The 22943-nt window shown below is 41.5% G+C and overlaps 1 protein-coding gene and 1 pseudogene across 1 annotated transcript in view; both read left to right on the forward strand.

Moving 5' to 3' along the window:
• The window catches only part of Sik3 (SIK family kinase 3), a 225485-nt gene that overhangs the window by 149359 nt on the left and 53183 nt on the right, over positions 1-22943 (forward strand).
• Positions 5280-6799, forward strand: LOC106021076 (annotated as a pseudogene).

Genomic DNA, 22943 nt, shown 5'->3' on the forward strand with positions numbered 1-22943 from the left:
GCATTAGGGATAATTACTGGTTCTACTGCCAGTGACCCCATAGACTCCCCAAGCCTCCTAACTGACACCCACATTCAGGGAGCCTACTTTAGCCTTATGCAGGTTCCCTAGTTGTCAGGGTTTTGTAAGAATAGATCTTACAATGCCCCCAAAGCATAATAAAATGTTTATTGAAAGCCTTTCTTTCTCTAAAGATGTAAGACGGTGGTTTAGGGACCTACTGAGATTTTTTTCTGAGCATTTTCTCCTTCCACATATATAAATGCATGCATTCAGATCTTAAAATAAATTCACTACTTAGCTAGTTTTAACCTTTTTTCTTCAGTCTAGCCTTTTATCTCGTAGTCCACACCTGCCCACCTAACTTCTCTACATTTCTTTGTTAGTGACATACTGTACTGACCTATCAGCATTTGCCTGACAGATACAAGTTCATCTCCTACTGATTAGAAGGAAGTGAGTGCACAACTATAAATAGAAAAAAATAGATAGTTTTTGTTCTTTGATAGTTTCTAGTATTACATTGTATGTTGCTTATCTCCCAGTGGAAAATCAGAGTGACTCATGCTGAAAATTGAAGTATTGTTAGAATATAATTGCCTTGAAAAGCCAAGGAGTCAGAAGCTGTCCTCAGATTTCCCTCTAAGCAGAGCAGGAGTTGAGAGTTCAGAATTGTGTCCTTTTCCTGGTCAAAGTACCTGAGCAAGCACCTGCCAGCTGTCTTTAGGTGTAGACATACCTCATCTGTCTTTAGGTGTAGACATACCTCATCTGTCTTTAGGTGTAGACATGTCTCATATGTCTTAGGTGTAGGCATGTCTCATATGTCTTAGGTGTAGACATGCCTCGTCTGTCTTTAGGTGTAGACATGTCTCATATGTCTTAGGTGTAGACATGCCTCGTCTGTCTTTAGGTGTAGGCATACCTCTTCTGTCTTTAGGTGTAGGCATGCCTCATCTGTGTTTAGGTATAGACATACATTATCTGTCTTTAGGTGTAGACATGCCTCTTCTGTCTTTAGGTGTAGACATACCTCATCTGTCTTTAGGTGTAGACATGCCTTGTGTGATCTAATGTCACCTAGCACTGTCCTTATCTCAGACTGGTAGCTGCACTCCTGTTCATAACGTCACATAGTTTGTCACATAGTTTGTCGAGCCAGGCATGGCATAGCAGGCAGGAGTCAAAGGTTCTCCTTCTGGTTTGAGATTAAGCCAGGCACTCTCAATCATCCTGCCTCAGCCTGTCAAAAGATGTTGCTTAGCATAAAACCATGCTTTTCCTTTGTCTTTATGTCATTTGTGGCTGTTCACATAAAATTGGGGGATGTGGAAAGACCTGGCAATTTCCAACTCTTTTGTAATTTTTTGTTTTGTTTTGTGTTGTTTTTAGAGACAGGGTTTCTCTGTGTAGCTTTGGAGTCTGTCCTAGAACTCACTTTCTAGACCAGGATAGCTTCCAACTCACAGAGATCCGCCTGCTTCTGCCCCCCGAGTGCTGGGACTAAAGGCATGCACCACCACCACCTGGTTTGTAATTATGTTTTGTGGCTTCAGTGAAAGTGTTGATGAACTCTACCAAAGCTCACAGGACTCAGTGTGATACGAGAGACTGAGGCAGGAGATTCTTCACCTTGAGGGCAGCCTGGGATGCATAGCAACTGGCTTATTGTAACAAATCAGCACACACTCCATGACTCCAGGTACAGTGGTTTTCTAAGTCAGTTCTGGAAGTCCAAAACGTGCCTTTCAAGGGCAACTAACATGTAGGTCTGAGCAGGCCTGGTTCCTGGAGGACTAAAGGGAAAGCTAGAGTCTGGCCTATTTTACCTCGGGAGGCAACCTGCCTTCCTTGGTATAGGCCCCACCTTCAAGGCACTCTCCCATCAGGCTTCTCTTGTCTTCCTGGTTCTGCCATACTGTAAGGAGTTCTGTCATCCTTTCAGGTCCTCCTAGACATCCAAGACCACCTCTGAAGTTTATAATTATTAATTTGATCACTTGCGCACAAAGCTCCTTTTAGTGTGTAATGTAATGCATTCACAGGAATGGGGTAATTGTAACATGGATGTGTTTGGAGGACTTTATTCCAGCCTATCACAGTGTCATCCCCAGGGTCCTTGGATTATTAAAGTAGCTTAAAGCCCCTCTTTAACGTATAGTTTTATTCTGTATTTATGGCCCAAGGTTAAGGTGTGTTTTTGTTTGCTTTGTGTTATTTTTATGCTTCTTCAGTTTTTGATTCTCAGTTTAGATCCATTCTGATTAAATTAAGAAACATTCCTGTGTCATTTAGTTTTCCATAGAGAAACTGAGAATAAAATCTGAGGTTATTGATAATTGAAACTGGAAATTACCCAAATATTATGGCAAAGTGATTTTTAAAATTTTTTCAGTAGTTAAAGCAAATTCAAGGAGTCGCAATGAAAGTGTGTCTGCTGGTGTGTCAGTGAACACTACTGGGGGGTATTGGCAGCCAGCCTCATACTCTCTGTGTTTTAACACATATGCTTTGGCACAATTTTAAAGTTCGTTTTAAGTGTTTACATTTTTAGTATTTGTTTTCAGAGAAAAACAAAGACTAAATTGGGACTCTAGTTCATGGTCTGCTACAGTGTCTAATGTTTATCTTTAAATGACTGCTCATGCATTCTTTCTTTTGCATGCCCTCATTATGTGGTTTCTCAGTCATTGCTTGAGTCTCAGTCTCTTTCTGTCTCTCCTTTCTTTCCTTTTGCACATGCATTACAATTCTCATTTGTACCTGATACATCTTCCTTGAAGTTAATGGACGACTGCAAGAAATGCCTTTAGTGGGAGCCACTAGTGGGCTAGGTGGTTTTGATAGGATATGGTCGATAAGAAATGAAATCAACTTTAATTTTAAGAGCTACAAGTAACTATTAGAGCCATGGTCTTTTCAATGGTCACCTTTTAAGACCATATTAGAAACCTTAGGAAGAAGTCACTGTTTATAAGAGACACATACCAGAGAGAAAACGAGTTGTCTGTTTTGGTGTGTGTGTAATAAAAAGTCTTTTTATATCGCTCAGGCTGGCCTCCAACTCAAGAGTCTCCCAGATAGCTTTATTGTAGGTATATGCCACCATCTCTACCTGCAAAAAAAAAGAGTGTTTGGTTCATTTTATTAAGATGTTATTAGTCCTGGGGGGCACAACCACAATCTTAGTCACTAGGAAGGCTAAGGTAGGAGGATTTTGAGTTTGAGGTCAGACTGGGCAACTTATTAAAGCCCTGTCTTAAAAAATAAAAGGGTGGAGAATGTTGAGTTGCAGTATGCTTACCCAGCATGAATTAGGTTCTAGGTTCAGTCCTTGGTACCACCAAAGAAAAGGGTCCCTAGTCTTTCATCTTTAAACCATTTATGTTAAGAAGCAACTTAATTTGGAAGTAATGAAAATTCCAATTAAGAAATATAAGAAGTTATCATTTTTTTGCCAATATTTATCCAAGTGGTTTGGTTTTAAAAGCACTCTGGTGTCCACTAAAGGTACCTGCTGCCAAGTTTATTGACTTGAGTTCCATCTGGGGATCCACTTGATGGAAGGAGGAAACTTACCCTGGAACATTGTCCTTTGATCTCTACACACCTTTTACATATGTGTTGCCCTCCCCAATAAATAATTATAAAAGAAAAATTTTGAGGGAGGTCTTACTGTGTGAACCTAGCTCTGTGTAGATCAGGATGGCCTCTAGCTCGCAGAGACCTACTTGCCTCTACCTCCTGAGTGCCACATGCCTAACTTTAAAAATAATGTGTGTGTATTAAATATTATATATATATTTTTTGTTTGTTTGTTTGTTTGACACAGGGTTTGTCTGTGTAGCCTTGGCTGACTTGGCACTCACTTTGTAGACCAGAATGGCCTTGAACTGGGAGATCCACTTGCCTCTGCCTCCCTAGTGGTGATATTAAAGATATGTGCCACCACCATCCAGCCTAAATTTTTTTAAAGCATGTATCACATGGATGTAGTTAATCATATCTATAACTATTACACTTGGATGCACAGGTAGAAGGCTTGCTGTGAATTCAAGGCTAGCCTTAGCTACATAGTGAATTCCAGACCAGCAAGATTACAGAGTGGGATCCTACCTCAAATAAATAAATAAATAAATAAATAAATAAATAAATAAATAAATAGGAAAGATTGTGTCCATTGTAGATGAGTAAGTTTTTCTGGTTTTGTGTTATCTTCACTTTTTGAATGAGTTACTATGGTAATACATGTTTAGTAGTTGATACTATAAAGACATATGGTGTCCTAAGTGTCCATGCTCGTCTAGCACTGGCCCTGGTGAAGGACGAGGGCCCGTGGAGTGAAGATAGACTCATGGGGAGCTATCAGAAGAGTCAACCATGGCTTCATACGTCCCTGTTTTTTTTTTTTTTGTTTTTTTTTTTTTTTTTTTGGTTTTTTTCGAGACAGGGTTTCTCTGTGGCTTTGGAGGCTGTCCTGGAACTCCCTTGGTAGTCCAGGCTGGTCTCGAACTCACAGAGATCCGCCTGCCTCTGCCTCCCGAGTGCTGGGATTAAAGGCATGCGCCACCAATGCCCGGCACGTCCCTGTTTTTTATGTCTATTAATTTTTCTACATCTGTTTCTAGAGAGAAGGGAAATTTGCTGTACAGTTGTTTTCTCCCTGGTTTTAGAATTTAAAAGTTCCTCTTAGTGGCAATAACAAACCTGACTAACATAGGACTTCTTCAGTGTTGTTTGTTGTGAGTGGCGCCTCGTTAGGCTGCAGCACCTTCAGGCAGAGTTGCAAAAATCTGAAGCTAAAGATATGTCGGGTTAGCTGGGGCCTCCCCCATTGTTTCAAGTGGCTCCTCGTTCAGGTTGCTCAGAAGCAAACAGAATGTGAAAAGTGAGTCCTGCCCACAAGGATCTGAGGTCCACTAGGGCCCCAAGCATTGAAACCGCTGTCAGTTATGTAATACCAGACTTGTGCCACACAAGGCCTCTCACGTGTGTCACTTACTGCTTTTGTATATATAAATACAGTGTGTTTGAAAAACATTAGAACCCCTTCATGTTCCAGAGGGTTTAACTTTCAAAATGAACGTCTTAGGAGTCGCACCCATGCAGACTCCTGAGTGGGTTGATTCTTAGCCTTTAACCCTCGTGTTTCATGTTTCAGATGTGTGGGGTTCAGACAGAACGGAGCACAGCCCGACTTTCAGCACACAGCCACATCCTTGTCTGATAGTGTTTAATCGCTTCAGGTACCAAATTATAGTTCCATGTGGCACATTGTGATGTGTCACCCCATTAACGATGTGTTGAAATCACCACTTTCATAGGCTGAAGCCTATAAAACTCTAGCACACTAGGAATCTCCAGGATCTCTAAGCATGTTCTGCTTGTTGCCTGACACCACCTCATTAGTACACACCTACTGTGTAGAAGAACCTCAATAATCAGACCCCCTGCTTGGCATGCCCACCTTCCCCATGGCCAGACACCTGGCTTCAGACTTTGCCTTCTCATCCCTACCTTGTGGGGCTGATAGGTCGGGAGGGCTGGAGCCATGGTAGGTGGATCCTCAGACATGGCTAAGCTTCCAAGGCCTTGCAGATGGGCCTGGAATAGGACCACAGGTTGGGCCAGACTTGGAGGTGTTGGGGATCTCCTTATGGTCCTCCTCCATATGAGTTCTGTGGAGGGATAACATAACTGTGGACCTCAAGTTGGACTGGGCCTAATGCCCCAAGTTAGCCTAGAGACTGCATCCTGAAGGCCTGCAGAAGCCAGAGTGGAGAGCCACTCAGAGGGGCCCTCTCTTGGGCCCTGTACTGTCCACCTCAGAACTGTGAAGTTGGAGGAGGTAGAATCAAGTCCTGAGGAGTCCCAGGACATGAAAGCTCTGCAGAAGGATCTAGAATGGTTTGCCAAGCCCCTGAAGCAGAAGAGGATTGCCTTAGGGTACTCCCAGGTTAACATGGGGCTCACCCAGCATGTTATCTTTGGAAAGGTGTTTAGCTAGGTAATTATCTCTGGCTTTGAGATCCTGCAACTCAGCTTCAAGAACATGTGTAAACTGTGGCCCCTACTGGAGAAGTGGTTGGAAGAAGCCGAGGACCTTCAGAGATGTGCAGAGCAGAGACCCTGGTGCAGGCCCGCCAGCGAAAGCAGAGAAGCATCGAGAATTGCATGAGGGAAACATGTTCCTGCAGTGCCCGAAGCCGACCCACAGTAGATCATCATCATTCTTGAACAGCTTGGGCTAGAAGAGGATGCGTTCCCAGTGTGGTTCTGTAGCCAGCGCCATAAGGACAAGTGATCAGACATGATTGTTTCCAAAAAGAGGAAGGAGTATGAGGCTGCAGGGTCCCCTCTCCCAGGGACCCTGTGTCCTTTCCTCTCCTACCAGAACCCCGTTTTGGGTGCCCTAAAGCTACAGGAGCCCTCACTTCACACTCACCACACTCTGCTGCTCTTAGGTCCCTTTTACTGAGGATGAAGCCTTTCCTTCTGTTCCTGTCACTGCTTTGGACTCTCCCATGCATTCAAACTGAGGCACCAGCCCTGCCCAGAGGGAAGGGGAAGGAGATAGACCAAGAGAACCTGGAGGTTGTGCTACCATGGCTTTGGGATTAAGTTCTTCATTTACTGAGGAGGGATTGGGAGCATAGAGTGGGGGTGGGAGGTGGGATGGGACAGGAAGTATAAGGGAGGTGATGGAGGGAAGATGAAGTTCAGTGATGCCATTGATCATGAGCCTGCCACTCATCATTTTGTTCTTATATAAAGAAGCCTGGGACACACTAAAGGAAAAGAAAAAAATACCCTCAGTAGCTTTATTGATTCAGATTTCTTTTTTTTTTTTTGATTCAGATTTCTTGCTAATGATCATAAAGACATAAATACCCCCCCAAGATGTAACATTTGAAGTAAGACTTGGAGGATAGTGCAATCAACAGGGTAGAAGGGAAACTTGAAGAGGCTGAGACAGCGAATGTGGATGATGTACCTGTTTTGTAGGCACTGAGATCCTAGGGATGCAGCAGCAGATGAAACTGTCCCTTTCACTATCGTTCTGATGAGGAGAGACACTTAGCTCTTAATAAGGACTGTGAAAGATGCAATCTGAGTAATGTGATAGGATGATTTGTGGGAGAGATACTGACTTAATCAGGACAGGCAAAGCCTTCCAAACTGATGGAAGACAATGTAAAAGCTGAAAGGGAAGAGACAAGTGTAAGGAAAAAGGTCAGCATGGCTAGAGATAAAAAGATGGCAGTGGAAGGAGTTAAGGTGACAGAAATGGCAAGGGCCAGTTGCACATGGCAGGAGGTGGGATTTTATTTAGGTTCTTCTGGGAAGCAAAACATGAGGCATGCGTACATTAGAGTATTCTTGTGTATTTGCAGACAAGCCATGGGATGGGTCTTATCTTTGATCCTTGAACTCCAATAGTGAGAAGGGAGGCAGAAACAGGAGGATCACTGGGAAGCCAGTGGGTGGGCTAGCCTGTTAGGAATTCACAGAGCAGCAGAATGAACAGAGACTACCTCAGAAGCAAGTTAGAAAGAAAGAGCCTACTCCCAACAGTTCCATCCTCCACACGTGTATCATGGCACAAGTGAATGCACTGGGCATGTGCAGTATGCTTTTTAAAAGGTATGGGAGCCATGAATAAGAAATAGATTTTTCTCCACTATCTTTTGAAAGTGCTTGCCTATTAAGATGTAATAAGGTAACTTGAGGATGGATAGGGAAAAAGAATTGAGGAGAAAGGACAGGAAGGTAATAGGACTCTTTAAAAATGCTGCAAAGTGGTAAGGTCCTACATGAGGATGGTGGCAGCAGACACAGGAAGGTAGAAAAGGGTGACAGACACAGGGGGAAGCAAGGAGAATTTCCAGGACATGGCAGCAGTTGGATATCTGAGCCATTGAGAAGACACTCCCTGTCAAATGTTTGTTTGGAATAGGAATTATGTTTAGCCACCAACAGTAAGCATACGTTTCTTCACAGCATTCTTGTTTAGTGGTCAACACACTGCTGCTTGAAAGCAATATAAGTCATTTTCCCAAAGATTAAGTAGAGAGATTTCTATGTTTTCTTAAAATATATATCTAAGAAAAACATTAAACATAGCTGGCTTACTCCCTAAAGAAAAGCCCTTTCAAATTTCAGACGTTATGAGAATATTTTGAAAATTGTGGAAACTTATTTTCTTTAACTTAAGGAAGTTGGAAACTTTCCCCTTTAAATGCCGACTCCCAGAATGGGCTCCACGAGACAGTTTCCACTCCTGTGTTATTGTTTGAGTTGGCAGTCGGGAGACAGCAAGGACCTCCAGGGTAGCTATAGAAAAGTCAGCTCTTTGCAAGGATTTCCAGAGTGCATAGGTTTAAGGGGCAGTGGAAAGTTGGGGCCTCAGTGCAGTGAGAGTGGCATTTTTAAAAAGTGGGAAATCAGAACTCTTTGTTGACCTTTTATAATCCATAAGAGAGTTCTGAGACACCATCAAAGAATGGTTGGAAACCTTGGGTTTCTGAGAACTTTTACACTGTACTGTGATTGGAACTGCCTGGCTGTCCCCACAGAGTGTTTATGCTGTGTTCATCAATCAATTCATTCTTGATTCTCTGACCCAACACTCTTTATTTGGGTTACCCAATCACACCTTTCAGGTTGATAGGCAGAGTTGGGAACCAGAGAAGACCATTGTGGCTTCCTCAATCTAAGTCATAATTGAAGCTGACTGTTGCTGTGTCCCTGGGATGGCCTGTGACACCCATGTAGAAGGTGCTGAGTAGCTCTGATACATGCTGAGTGGTTGGAAAGTTGGGGACCAGCGAGATGGCTCACTGGTTAAGAATGCTTACCATGCAGCCATGAGGACTAGAGTTTGGATCCAGCACCCATATAACAAAACTGGCTAACCTTGTAACTCCAGCGCTGAAAAATCAATCATTCTTGGCTTCCCACAAGTACACATATATGCACACAACAGGTGTAAATTAATTTTAAATAATAATACAAATAACAGTAAAAGAATCTGAAAAAAAATGTCTCTTCTGGGGACTAGAGGGAAGGCCTAGAGGTTAAGGGTATGTAGTACTCTTGCAGATAACCCAAGTTCAGTTGCCAGCACTAGTTTTGGGTGGTTTAGAACTGTCTATAACTCCATCTCCAGGGAATTGGAAACCCTCTTCTGGCCTCTGAGGGCACTACACTCACCATGCACATACCCCCACAGAGATATATGCATATACATAAATTTGTTTTTAAATTAAAATTATCTCTCCTGAATCTGGCTCCTAAGACTAGAACTATACAAATGAAACATCAACATTCTTTTAATTCAAAAGGATGTATATATATATGTATATATATATATATATATATGTTTTGTATAAAAGGCTCTAAAGTTAAAATTGAAACATTTTTGTATTTTTGTCAGTTGTAATTCTGTGGTGTAAGTGAGGTCATGGAATGTGACTTACCCCTGACTGGGGTCAAAAATGACAAGGGTCAAGAATAAGGCTTCATGGTAGCTACTTTGCCAGTGCAGAAGCTGCCATGTTAGAACTTTTTTCTGTGGTCTCCACACAGAAGAAGGGAAAGAACCCAAGCTGCTGGGTGTGTGGCAAGTGATAGGATAGCCTGAAATGACCTCTTTTACACAAACTCTTAATCCACACTTTATGCTGCCTTCTACTCCATGTCATGTCTGTATTTGCTTTATCAACAGCTTAATGTAGGAGGACATTGATGTTCCAACAAGATGTGTTCTAGTTAGCTTATAGGTTTTGTGCTCCTGAGGAGTACATACACAGACATTGGAGAAGCAGAGGATAATGTCTTCCCCAACCACAGATATTATGCAAACCTCTGGTTCATGCACATTACACCTTTTCCTTTCCTTTTTTTTTTTTTTTTTTTTTTTTTTTTTTGGTTTTACGAGACAGGGTTTCTCTGTATTGTTTTGGAGGCTGTCGGTCCAGCCCGGCCTCGAACTCACAGAGATCCGCCTGCCTCTGCCTCCCGAGTGCTGGGATTAAAGGCTTGTGCCACCACCGCCCGGCTACACCTTTTCCTTTCTTGAGCCTTTGGGGTTCCTGTGCTGGAATCTATTAACTGCAGGACCCTTATTTGGGGGATAATTGGAAAATGAGGGAAAGGGGGCCTTAGAATAGGAAAAAAGAAGGATGCCAAAGGCAGCAAGAAGATGGAATTAGCTTTGAGACCTTGGACAAAAACAAGAAGCTGTGGATGGAAGTCTGGTCATGACCTTTGCCTCCTCTGCCCCACCTGAGGGTCTAAGCTGAGGGTAGGGCAGGGTACTTGTGCTTGTTTCCGCCATCCTGGAAGGACAGCTCCAGCTTTCCCATTGCTTTGTCTCTGTGGCCACAGTATTTGATAAAGTGTAAGTCAATGAGGATGTGAGCACTCCCCATCAAATGCAAACCCATGTGAATAGTCAAATGCAAACTGTTACTTCATAGTCTAGATAATGCTGATACCTGGAACAAAAAGAGAAAATCTCAGGCTTATTAAGCTTGCAGGAACTTGACAGTTTTGAAATCCTCAAGCAGTCAAAGAATAACTGAAAGAAAATAAAAGACACTTGCTACAGTTGATGCTGGAAAAGGATTAATATTCCCCTCCATGCTAATGTAAAAGATGCCTGTGTAAAATTTGCAAGACAATTAAGACTAAAGGAATGGTGGGCATTTTAGGATGTTTAAGAATAACAGGGTATCACCAGGCATGGTGGCATACACCTTTAATCCCAGCACTTGGGATGCCCTCCAGCTGGAGGGCAGTTAGAGCTATGTAGAGAGAACTTGTCTCAGAACAGCAGCAGCAGCAATAACAAAAAAGAGTAAGAAAAAAAAGTATATGACTGCTTTCTCATGAAATCCCTATTAGACCAGAAGAACCTGGTTCTCATTTTTGAGTTTAGAAATATGCGTTTTTTGTAGTTGTCTTAAAAATCCTAAGAGAGCCAGTACAATATTTCTATGTGTTTCCTCCATGATGAACAGAAAAGACCAGTTTGCTAATGGTAGGCCTGGGTGTTTTCTTTTTGTTTTGAACGTGTGGTCTTTTGGCTCTTTGCTCAGGCTGCACACAGCCCACCATTAATTTAACACCTCCAACAGCATACAGGACCCCTTCTGAGTCTTCAGGTTCTCAGTGGTCCTGGAGAGTCATAGCTCAAAAAAAAAAAAAAAGCAGTAAGGAGCTAGGGATGCAGGCCAGTGGTAGAGCATCGGTCTAGTACGTTCAGGGTGCTGGGTTTGACACTTGCCACACAAAGGGAGAGAAATGAAGAGGGGGTCAGGCACACCCGTATAATAATCCCAACTTGGGAAATGGAAACTGTCGAGGACATCATTTGCTACATAGCCAGTTCAAGACCAGCCTGGAATAAATGAGACCCTGTCTTAACCCCCCTCCACCTCCCATGATAGTGATTTCCCTTACCTTTTCTATTTTTTTTTAGGAGTTAATAAGTGGAATAGTTCTTTATGTCAGCCTACTCTCCTTGAATGCGGTTATTTCAGTACCTCTGAGGGTAATTTAACTGTGTCTACCTTCAGGCAGGGGCCTAATGAGCAGTCTTATCACTCAGCCCATTCATTGCTTGTTTTACGCAGTTGATTGCTATAATAATTTTCATCAGGAGGTAGATTTTCCTTGTATTTTGTTAAATTTATATATATGTTATTGACCCTCGGTCTATATAAGGAATTAGGAACACTAATGTTGAAATTCCAATTAATGAGAATAAGGAATTAATTATGCAATGCTTCAAGATATACTTTATTACATTTATGAATCACCCTGTTTATCACAGTTACTATATACCACATCAAGACATGTTTCTAAGATTCAGAAGTCAAATTTTTAAAAACTTAGACACATGATGTAGCATACTATATTCAAATTTTATATATTCATTTTCATGTATCTATAAATGTACATACTATGGTACATTCATTGTGTAGTATAATAAATGATTATCATAATAGCCCTAAGCTTGCTGATCCATCTTATCATTTGAGAAAACAAAACATGAAAATCATTCATATAAACTGATTTGGTGGTTTTGGTTCAAATATATTCACTCTAAATGCGAGGTCATTAAAATTTTATCCATTTTAACTAATTAACTTCAGTGCATATGCAATTTCTAAAATAAGCAGTATATATCAAATAGAAATTAATATTTTCCATAAGTAAGTTAGTGTGGGCATTGTTAATGTAAGCAAGCATTGTTAGTGTGGGTGCTGTTAGTGGTGACATGATTTGAAATTTATAAAGAACTTTTCAATCACTTATTTTTCTTTTTTGAGACAGAGGCTAGCCTCAGATTCAAGGTCCTGTTTCCTCAGTCTCTGGAATTAAAAGTGTATATCACCATACCAAGTTCCCTTCAATCAACTGTTTGGTTTCTTGAGGAAGAGGTAGGAGAATTCAGACAGATTTCCATGCCCTACAGGCTGGCCTAACTACTTGATCATAAAGCAAGCAAAAACAATAGAACTTTTTAAAATTTCCTTCTTGGGAAATTTTAAACCAATACTTTGTTTTAAAAGGAATTTGCACCTGGGTGTGGTAGCTCACATCAGAAATTGAAACACTTGGCAGGCAGAGGCAGTAAGATTGATTACTGCAGCAAGATTAACTCAAGGTCAAGGCCAGCCTGGTATACATAATAAGTTCCAGATATTGCAGTGTGAGACTAGAGCTCATGTGGTAGAGGGGAGAAGTGACTCCCACAAGTTGTCCTCTGACTTGCACGTGCACACCAAAGCATGTGTTGCCCCCATCCTATTAAGTAACTAAATGTTTTTAAGTGTTGGGATAAAAACAAAACAAAACAAGGAATGTGAGGCAAAGAGTTGAAGAACACTAGTTTTTTGTACAATTAAATGTAAAGGAGTTTTCCTTTTATTCTACTAGAACCATTTTGTGTGTGTATGAGATCACATTAGAAATTTTCTGAACTCTTCTTTCTTTTTTTCTTTTTTTTTTTGGTGGGGGTGGGTTTTCTTTGTTGGGTTTCTTGAGACAGGGTTTCTCTGTGTAGCCCTGGCTGTCCTGGAACTTGCTCTATAGACCAGGCTGTCCTGGAACTCTCAAGAGATCTGCCTGCTTTTGCCTCTGGAGTGCTGGGATCAAAGGCTTGTGCCACCACTGACCCGGCCCTCTCTCCTTCCCTCTGGTTTTGAGGCAGGGTCTCACTCTATAGTCCAGGCTGGTCTGGGATTTGGTGTATAGACTGGTCTGGCCACAAACTTGTAGCAGTCCTCCTGGCTCTGCCTCCCACATGGTAGCACTGCAAGCATGTGCCATAGGATTTCTCTGAGCTCTTGACAGAATCATTAAGAAAGCCACATTGTCTCTTATATACCAATTGTCCCATGAAGGTTATCTTAAAGCTCAAATGGTGATTATAGTTCTCTAGTTGGTGTTTGTCTCACCACAGACTAATTTCCAGGACATTAAGGACCATGTCTATCTGATCCATCTTGCTCTTAGGATACATTGGTGGAGCATCAGACATTGGAAGTACTTTCTTATTGCCACATATGTCTCTCAGGGTTATGGCTCTGATGTCACTAGTCGTGTGGATGTTGTTAATCTGTTAGCTTTGGCCTAAGAGCATTAATTTTTTTGTGGGGGGGGTAGGGGAGTGGGCTGAGTTTGCTTATAACTCCCAGGCCATACCTTAGAAGTACCCAAATGCCCTCCCACCTTCCTTTCTCCAAATGTAGACTCTTATCAGGTCAAGTCTTGATTTTTAATTTATTATTATGCATGTTCATGATGTATATGTGTGGGTGTGCATGCCAAGGCAAACTTCTAGGGTCAGCTTTGTTGAGTTGTTTCTCTCCTTTCACTTCTCCATGATTTTCAGGGATCAAACTCAAGTTAGCAGGCTTGGACGCTCACTCACTGAGAGCTGTCTTACTGCTCCTATATGTTTCTTTTTTTGTTTTTTGTTTTTTGTTTTTTTCAAGACAGGGTTTCTCTGTGGTTTTGGAGGCTGTCCTGGAACTAGCTCTTGTAGACCAGGCTGGTCTTGAACTCACAGAAATCTGCCTGCCTCTGCCTCCTGAGTGCTGGGACTAAAGGCGTGGACCACCCACTGCCCAGCTATATATGTCTTATTTTTGTTTGTTTGTTTGGTTTGTTGGTTGGATTTTTGTTGTTGTTTTGAGACCGTGTCTGACTAAGAAGCCATAGCTGGCCTCCAACTCACAGAGAGCCACTTGCCTCTGCTTCCTAAGTGCTGAGATTAAAGGCATATGCTATCATGCCTGACCCTTGATTTTTAATTTGAAAAATCCTGTATTGAATACTATGTTTCCATTTGTCAGCGTTAATTTCTCTTTAAATTTTAAAGAGGTCTTTAGTCAGTGTACCCTGTAAAAGGTGACTAGAACTTTGAGTAATATGCTATTCCGCAAGGATTAGAATTCACTGGGTGAGTAACCTTCATGGGTCTAATTTGGTATGGTTTAGAACAGTGACTGTGATACTGCACATTACTATTTCTAACAGTTCCAGTGGGTATTGTCTGCATGCCTTATATAAAGTGTCTAATTATAGCCCCTTTTAAAATCTGCTCAATATTGAGTTTAACATGGAAGCTGATGTTGGCAAGACTTTTCAATTTTGCTTTTTTATGACAAGAATTGGTTAGTGTTATCTGGGATAGAGTAGAGGAGATTGGCTTATGTTTTTTCAAAATAACAAAGTCAGTGACTCTACCTGCTAATGTATGTTGGGAAAACCCAGTAAGTTCTTCACTGTAAATGCCAATGTAATGCTGGTCCAAATCTCCCCAGAAGAAGATGATGACTTGAATTTTTAATTTTTCCCTGAAGGGATTTTCCCTGAATGTGTTTTCAGGCTGCCAGTCTCTAGGCTGTTGCCATTACTTCTTTATTAGCTTCTAGTCAGGAAGTTCAGCCAGGGGTTAAAGCAATTACTAAATACTGAGGACTTCCCAAAAGTCTTCAGGGTGAATGCGTACTTGATTCCTGGGAGATGGCAGACTCATCCTTCATCAGTGCTGTGATCCTGAGAGCCACACAGCCTTCTGTTGCTGTGTCCACAAAATAATAACAATAATAATAGCAAAGCCTTGGGTTACATGGCCTACAGAATTAATTCCTTTCTGTGCCATGTTCCATGTTAATAGCCTATGAAGCACCCCAATTCTTATTTATATTGTTTCTTCCACTCCTTTTGGTCTTTGATTTGTTTTTGGAGTTTTTTTTGTTTTGTTTTGTTTTATTTTGTTGTTTTTTTGAGTCATCTCCAGCAAGCTCACCCTGCTTTCCCTGTAGGCTCATTGAGAAATCAAACAAGGGCCAGAATTAATGCTGCTTTGGGCTATTTGCCCCTGTTGTAATTGTGGTCCTCAAAGCTTCTAGATTCGACAGAATGAAGGATCTTGTCACAGTGCTTCCTAGTGAGGCCGGTCACTTAGAGACATGCATATATTCCCAGTTTACTTTGTTGTCCCGCTCCATTTTCCAAGCCGTTTACTTATGTACTGTGTGTCACTTAGAGACATGCATATATTCCCAGTTTACTTTGTTGTCCCGCTCCATTTTCCAAGCCGTTTACTTATGTACTGTGTGTCACTTAGAGACATGCATATATTCCCAGTTTACTTTGTTGTCCCGCTCCATTTTCCAAGCCGTTTACTTATGTACTGTGTGTCACTTAGAGACATGCATATATTCCCAGTTTACTTTGTTGTCCCGCTCCATTTTCCAAGCCGTTTACTTATGTACTGTGTGTCACTTAGAGACATGCATATATTCCCAGGTTTCCAGGCTGCTTACTTGGGTACTGTGTCAGGAAGGGAAGCCTCGGTCTCCTGAAGGCTTGGCCGTCGATTGCACAGCACCGCACTGCTTTGTGAGCGCTGAGAACATTGGAACTAACGGAAGGTTACAGCCCCATCTGTTTACATCTGCTTTGGATTGTTCCTTCATCAACCAGAAAAGAAGTCAGTGTTATTGCTCTGAAGTGGTGGACCAAACAAGAAAATTTGCTCTTAGAATTGCCCCAATTTTTAAATTAGTGCCACCAGTTCTCCTCTTTTCTCTACCACATTTCACATACCCAGCTAATGATGCACTTATTTTTAGGATACAGTATCACTACCGTGTAGAGCCGCAGGCTCCTCGTTGCCTAGAACAAAGAGTTTCAAGGCTCAAAATCAATAACAACCTCTGGTAGTTAAATCAGCCTAGAGGATGAACATAGGGTTCAAATTAGTCTTCTGCTTTGCGTTATGGGAAAAGGACTAAATTACCATTTCAGCTTGCAGACAAATGGTAACCAACTGGGGTGTTGGGGGTTGGAAAAGAGACTTAGCAAATTATGTTGAGTTACTTAGGGGAGGAGAACTAAATGACCATAGGCCACATAAAGAAGACTGCTCCACCCATATGACTTCTGTTCTATAGAGTATCTAACTTAAGCAACTTCTTTATTGTTTACTCACACTCAAGTGTACATGTTCATGTGTGCGCATGTGTAAGCCATGTTCTGTCATTGAGATTTATATCTCTATCTAGGTGTGTATATAGTTACATTTTTTAAGTCATTGTCCTTGATAAATTATTTTGGGAAACTTCAGCCATTGTACAACTATGCTTCTGAAAATTACAGATTACAGTTACCTATGTTTCTTATACCTATGAGGTTAGTCAGACGTAGATATTTGATCTTCAAAAACTTCAAAGACCTACAGAATATGGCATTGAAATGTTTTAATATTAGTACTCCATTGACATGAGATACAATTGCTCCTGACAGCACCAAGCTATTCCTGGGAGTATGGTGGGCACCAATGACACTCCTTCTGGAGTTCGTTCTCTCCTTAGCTACTGGCCTTTTGGGCAAAGAACTGCCCCCACCTTGACAGCTAATTTGGGACATACTTGCAGGAGACAAACTTAGAGATGGATGAACCCTGCCAAGTCAGGGTAAAACAGTCTTTCTACCTCCCTGCTCCTGTGTTGGTCAGTCAGATACTCTAGGCCTTAGCCAAAGCTGGCGGCCCCTACACTGCTGTGAGACTTTGGGTGACTTTCCAGGTAGTCTGCCGTTTCTGTCTTCACTGCACCTTTTGGAAGTCGCTCACCTGTACTTCCTGCCTACCCTAGTAATGTTATCCTCCTTCTCAGGTCTCTGATGAAGTTAAAGATTAGACTGTCATAGTTATTGTCCTCTCTTCTTAGATAAGAATACAGGTCTTAAACTTTCCAATTTAGGACAACTTCATAGTAATCCCTGCTATACCTTTACCCTGTGACTGGACATGTAGTTCTTGCCAATTGCTCTGTGTTACTTCACTGATAGAAGGTCTTAATTGTGTCTGTTTTTACCTTTCCTTCTCCTAGAGCATACTCGATATTTGCGGTCATTGTATATAGTTTTGTATCAAGCCTAAACCTTTTTCCCTTTTTTGTTGTTGTTTTTTTATTGTTTTGTTTTTTGTTTTTTTGTTTGCTTATTTGTTTGTTTTGAGACAGGGTTTCTCTGTGACTTTAAAGACTATCCTGGAACTTGCTCTCATAGACCAGGCTGGTCTCGAACTCACAGAGATCTGCCTGTGTCTGCCTCCCTAGTGCTGGGATTAAAGGCGTGCGCCACCACCGCCTGGCCTCAACCTTTTTCTTTAGACTAAAAGAGGAATTGTAGTAATAGGTCTGCTTCCACACCTGTAGCACTGACCACACCTTTTGGGTGTGGTCACAGGTGGGGATATGACTGGTTAAAAGGAAGAGTTTCGGGGTTAGAAGCCCCATGGGTCGCAGAGAGCAGGGTCTGTCTCTTTGGAAATGCTGTTTTCTGTTTTCTGTTATACCGGTCTGGTGAATCCTAATATCCATGCCATTATAATTTTTAAGTGCTGTCCCACCGGCCACCCTTGGGAACAGGGTCTCTTACTTGGACCTGGGACTCCCTGATTAAGCAGGACTGCCTGGCCAGCAAGCTTTCTAATCCACCTGTCTCCCTCTCCCCAGCACTGGAGTTAGAAATATTTGTCACCACACACAGCTCTGAGGAATCAGACTCAGGTCCTCGTGCTTACACAGCAATCACTTTACTGATTAAGTCACCTTGCCAGCCCTTAATGTTTTGTTTTCCTCTGTTATGACTTCGGTTTCTTTGATAAAGTTTTACGGCATTTATCACCTTGGGTTGAGTCTGTAGGCCGTAAATCTTTTCCCATTGCTGTTATGTAAACAGTAAGGAGTGTCATCTTTTTAAGTTGACACTAGTGTCAGTTCTCTGCAAAGAGCTGCTGTTTCCGTTTATTGTTCAGGCGATGCTTAAAGTTGGGCATGAGACACACACATGTAATCTCAGCCTTTGGAGATTAAGGCAGGAGGATTGAGAATTGACCAACCTAGGCTCAACATTCCACCCAAAAGGTGATATTTTAACATCCCACCAAAAGACAGATATCAGGGTTAAAACTGAAGATCAGAGAAGCAAAGCAGCCAGCCACTAGAGAGTTCTTACGTCTACCTGTGCTCAGACTGTAGGGGGATCCGTTGAACCTCAAACTGCTCCAGACTGCACTGCTGCTCAGACTCACTAAAACTGCCCTGTGTTCCTGTCTCCCCTCTCTTTGCCCAGCCATATCACTCCTGTCTCCACCTCCCTAGTGCTGAATTAAAGGTGTGAACTCTGTTTCTCTATTAGACTGATTTACTCTCATGTAGCCCATCTGCCTCTATCTCCTGAGTGCTGGGATTAAAGTCGTGTGCCACTACTGCCCAGCTTCTATGGCTAACTAGTGTGGCTAGCTTTGCAGTCTGATTTTTCAGGTAAGCTTTATTTGTTAGATCATAAACTAAATATCACCACAATATATATTTAAAGGAACATAATTAACTATAGATTGAATGGACATACCTTTAGAAATTTAAATGAAAGATTTCAGGACATTGTGGATATAATATTATCGATAAGATGTTTGCCATTTCTTCCTAGGGCATGGTTTCTATATATAATCAGCATATGTACAAATGCTGCTTCTCCGTTTATGTTATATCAATTATCTTCTCCAGAATGCTCCATAAAATCACTGCTTAATATTGCATGAATAGCAATGTACATCAAGCAAATGTAGCATGATTTACTGTATGAATATGGACCTCCTTTATGGCTTCGACTTCAGTGCCACCCACCTCCCACTTTCTTTGGGCTTCATCATTAGAAACTCTAAAACTGCAAGCGAGTTTACTTGACCTTGTGAACTGCTGAGTCTTTTCCCTCCTTTAGTATTTGTGTGGCTTGTTGTGTGATTTCACTGTATGTAGTTGACATCTTCTGTTTCTTTACATGTCACCAGTGTTGGTGCACGCCTTTAATTCCAGCAGTTAGGAGGTAGAGGCAGGTGTATCTCTGTGAGTTTGAGGACAGCCTGGTCTACAGAGCAAGTTAGGACAGCCAAGGCTACACAGAGAAATCCTGTCTTTAAAAAACAGAAGAAAAAAGAAGACCCAACAATAACAAAAAAAAGTTATGTAAGACTAGCTAAAAGTTTTGCCAAAATTTCTTCCACTTTTTGTTATCTAATTTTGTTATTTATTATTATTATTATTATTATTATTATTATTATTATATCCAGATTTTTCCTTTCTTTTTTCTTCTGGATATCCATTTGACTTGATACCTTAAGTTAGACAAACTAAAAGAAAGAAGGGAAATGCATAAATAAATAAATAAATAAGAAACTAATGTTCTTTGTTAGCATTTATTTTGAGACAGGGTTTGCTATGTAGTCCAGGTTGGCCTCAGGCTTTTGGTTATGGGGATTATATATGTGTGCTACCATGCCCTGCTAGTTTTTAGTTATATATGAATAGAAGAGTGGAATCATTTTGGTTGTTCTTGTGTCTTATTTCATGTAACATTGTGTTTGTGAGACTTGTCATGTTTATATAGCTCTCTTTTGTTCATGTTAGTTTTTATATAGTATTCTATGATATGACTATGTCACAAGTTATTTTTCTGTTCATAGTGATTTGAATGCCTTTGGTTCAGAGTTCTAGTAGCTGTAGTAGGTGTTCCTAAGTATCCTGGCGTACTCTCTGACATCAGTGTACTTTGTTAAACATACAAGAACACAGACTTAGGAGTGAAAGTGTAGGCTTCTGCTGAGCCTGTTTCACTTTCTACTTGGAGTATGCCAAATGTAGATGATCTGTTCTCTGCAGTACTGAGTCTTACCACAATTTTTAGTCTTTGTTGGCCTGGCAAGTGGGTAACGGCTGGCCTTGCAGGTGGTGGTGTATGCTTTTAAGGCATGGTCTCACTGTGTAACCTTGGCTGTCCTGGAACTTGCTTTGTAAACCAGGCTGATCTTGAATTTAAAGATTCCTGTCTCTGCCTCCCAAGTGCTGGGTTAAAAGTATGCTTCACTGTGCCCCGCTCTCATAGTTTTTATTAGCATGTATTAATCATGTGGCTTTTTTGTTTTTGTTTGTTTGGGGGATTTTTTTAGTTCTTTGAGACAGGGCCTCACTATGTAGACCAGGCTGGCCTCAAGCTCACAGACATCCATCTTCCTCGGCCTCCTGAGTGCTTGAATTGAAGACATGCACTACCTTTGAAGGGCTTGTGTTAATCATATGAAGGATAGAGTTTCGTTATGATATTTTTCTTTCTATTAGTTTGAACATTTGTGCATGTTGCTTTTTTTTCCATGTCAGTTGATTTTTTAAGTCTTTTGCCCATCTCCCTGCTGGGATGTCTGTCTTGACTTCAGTGTCAGGAGATTTGGAATCTCTTTTGTGCTTGTATGTATACAAGTCTCTTTGTTGTATGGTATAGATATCTTCACTCACCCTGGGGTTGCTCATAAACATGTCTTTCAGTGAATGGATTTAATATAATTTTTAAAAATATTTACTTCATTTTGTGTGAGTGCCTGGGTGTAAATATGTGTACAACTGCATTCAGTACCCACACAAGCCAGAAGAGGGCATTGTATCCTCTGGACCTGGAATTTGAACCATATTGTCACTGAAAACCCATCCCAGCACCTGGAAAAACAGTGAGTGCTCTTAACTGCTGAGCCATCCTTCTAGTCCCTTTTTTTTTTTTACTATAATTAGTTTTGCCACTTTCCCCTTCCTTTATGAACAAGAAGTGCTTTTCTGTTACTTAGGAATTCCTACCACCAGGGAGGCCGAGGTAGTAAAATTACAAATTGACTGCCAGCCTGAGCTAGAGCAAGTCCTTGTTTAAAAACCCAAAGCCCTGCCATGTCAGTAGTTATCTCGAAATGCAAATTAAACCACAAGAAGACAGTTTATGTCATTAGGACAGAATAATTGTAAACACAACAGTGACAAGCATTCCCAAAGAATTGGGACTCTGTGAATTGGTGGCCAGAATGTAAAATATATAAGTTTCATTATTTTTTTAAAAGCTAATAATAGACTTCCCATATGACCCAACTATGGGAATTTTTGGTGTGTGTGTGTGTATAAGAGAAATAAAAACTTTAAACATCATGAGAGTGTTCATAGCAGCATCATTTATGTAGGTAGGAAGTTGGAACAACCTAACTTTCTGTTCTGTCAATGGAAGACTGGTATAAGACAGGATGAACAAAATGTGGTATATCTTTGTCCTTAGCAACAAGAACAACAACAACAACAACAGCAACAAAAACTAATGAGATACTGATACAATATGGGTAGACCTTCAAAATACTACAAGCCGGGCTGCGGTGACTCATGCCTTTAATCTCAGACTCAGGAGGCAGAGGCAGGTGGGTTTCTGTGAGTTCAAGGCCAGCCTGGTCTACAGAGTGAGTTCCAAGACAGACTCTAGAGCAGAGAAACCCTGTCTTGAAAAACCAAATAATAATGATGATGATGATGATGATGACAATATTAATAATACGATAATGAGAGAAGGCAGTCATAAAAGGTCGTAATTTCTATGATTTTACCCGTGTAAAATGTCCAGAATGGCGAGGTGGACAGTGAGTGAATGCCTGGTGTTGAGGGAAGGGCAGTACTACTGGTTAGCACAGAGCTTCTCTCTGTGATAAAACTCTCTGCAGTTGGCTCTAGTAACCCAACTGTGAATGTACCAAAGCCACTGCCAATACATTTAATTAGATGAAATTATGAAATGGCTTTTTTATATTCCTTAATAAGTCTGTTAGGAGAATAAGAACAGTTTGTGAGTAGAGCTGTGGTAAGAATGTATCAAAACCAAAGGTTATATTATAGTTCGTTATAGCAAAGTCCTTCTATCTTGTCTTACAGAACATCTCAAGGGAGAGCAGGGAGGAAAGGGAAGCAGAGGCCCAGCGTTTACAGCTGAGCTCATCTCAATGGTACTGCTGTGCACTCGGGCGGGGGCAGGGAGGGTTCCTACCACAGGCCTCGTGCAACACCCAGGGCAGTCCCTTCATGACTCCTTAAACTTACTTAGCAAGCTAGCTGAGTTTTCAGCCCTTGATTCCCTTCTGCCCCCATTCGGAGTTTCCAGTCCACTTTCCCCCCTGTGACTCCCCAGATCAACTATCTTTAATTAGTTTTGTGTGCATGCGTGGATGTGGTATTCATATGGTTCTGCGTGTGTGTGTGCACCCAGCACATCGTGTGCACTCTTCTCCACCTCATTCTCATAAGACAGGCTTTCTCACTGAACCTGCAGCTGGACTGGCAGTCAGCCAGTTCCCAGGTCCTCAACCCCCCCCACCCCCCCAGCATGTGCATGTTGGCTAGTTGGCTACACTCAGCCTTTTAGTGAGTGCTTCAGATTTGAACTCTGGTTTGTACAGGAAGCACTCCTACATGCTGAGTTATCCTGCTAGCCCCCTACTTCCTTTCTGAGTCATCCCTGGGATCCTGCCCCTTGTGTTTTTGGTTTACCTGTAGGGATTATGT

The sequence above is a fragment of the Mesocricetus auratus genome, unplaced genomic scaffold (assembly GCF_017639785.1).
Source record: "Mesocricetus auratus isolate SY011 unplaced genomic scaffold, BCM_Maur_2.0 Super-Scaffold_100022, whole genome shotgun sequence".
NCBI classification, from domain to species: Eukaryota; Metazoa; Chordata; class Mammalia; order Rodentia; family Cricetidae; genus Mesocricetus; species Mesocricetus auratus.